At 27.5% G+C, this 1,395-nt stretch overlaps 1 long non-coding RNA gene across 1 annotated transcript; it reads left to right on the top strand.

Moving 5' to 3' along the window:
- LOC107010836 lies at positions 1-514 on the top strand. The gene is made up of 2 exons (XR_001455755.2): positions 1-103; positions 220-514. It is a non-coding gene; the product is annotated as an uncharacterized LOC107010836 (long non-coding RNA).
- Positions 515-1,395: the final 881 nt, after the last annotated feature.

The raw sequence follows: 1,395 nt of genomic DNA, 5'->3' as shown, positions 1-1,395 counted from the left end.
TCTCTTCATTATTAGTCACTAATACTCTCTAATTAAGATATGGCTATGAGCAAAGCTTCATTCACTTTGTTCTCTTTGGTGTTTGTGATTCTCCTCTCAATTGGTATATCTCTCTCTTATAATACATATACATTTGTTGTTGATGCTTCGTGCATCGAACTGTTCTTATTCTAACGTGATTTATGAATTTTAACTCGACTCTTTTTATATGTTTTCTAGGTTTGCAACGTGTAGATGCTTTTGGACCACCATGTAAGACTAATCAGGATTGTGTAGTTTATTGCAGTGTCCCCATTAAGAGAGGCACTGGAATATGCTTGGGTGGATACTGTACATGTGAAAAACAAGAATCTATCAACAATGATAGAAAAATTTTACATGACTAGAAATAGGTATAGATGAAAAAAAATATGTTTTTTTGTACTTTGATCTATGATTTTAATAAAATGTGACAAAAAATTCGATTTTATGTTTGGAGGAATGAAAATCAATGAGAAATCAATAATTCATTAAAGTTAATTATCCATTACCTTTTTATTTATTTTTCTCATTAAAGATAAAAAAGAACTTTTTTTTTTCATTTGATGTTCGTGTATCTAAATTTATGTTAAAGAATTCGTATTTGAAGGTAAATATTTTGTATCAAAGGCAATTTCAATATATTATAGGGCTTGAATACGAAATCTCTAATTAAGGATAAAATAATTTTCCGTCCCTCGCTATTATCGTTGATAAAGCAGAACTAACTTCTCTGGTACCACTTGCATAGCTATTCAAAAATAATGAATTGGATGATGTTTTATTTTACTTTGTTATATTCATTACAAAAAATGATTCAAAATACTTATTGTATCGCAATGTAGATAAACAAAAAATTATATTACGTGAGATAGTTGAGAATCAATCCTCCTCTTTTTTTTCTATAGTTTTACCCTTACTCTGCTTATTGTGGTGAATGAACAAAGTAATAAAATGATATTAAAAAAATAATAATGGTGATTTAATAAAAATATTTTTTATATTAATATCTGGGATATGTAAAAATTAATCTGACAAGTGACAAGTAGATAAGAACGGAAGGTACAAATTACTAATGGTGACTATCTATGGAGTAATGTATTTTGTTGTTCCAAAATTAACTTTTAAATGATGGGTGTTTGGTAGGAAGGATAATGGTTTCTTGAAAAATAAGTAGAGTTTTGACTTATTCTTTCATGTTGGGTGGTAAGTAAAAAATATTTTTTGGAAAGATTTTTAGTATTTGATTAATTTGAATGAAAAATGTTTTGAGAAATATCTTTCATTTTTATTAGAGGAGAAACTTTTTTTTGAAATTGAAAATATTTTTTTAAAAAAAACTTAAATTTTTTCTGGGTTGGGCATTGGGGGGGGGGG

This window comes from Solanum pennellii, chromosome 2 (genome assembly GCF_001406875.1).
Source record: "Solanum pennellii chromosome 2, SPENNV200".
Classification (NCBI taxonomy): domain Eukaryota; kingdom Viridiplantae; phylum Streptophyta; class Magnoliopsida; order Solanales; family Solanaceae; genus Solanum; species Solanum pennellii.
This window is presented reverse-complemented; position numbering and strand designations above follow the sequence as displayed.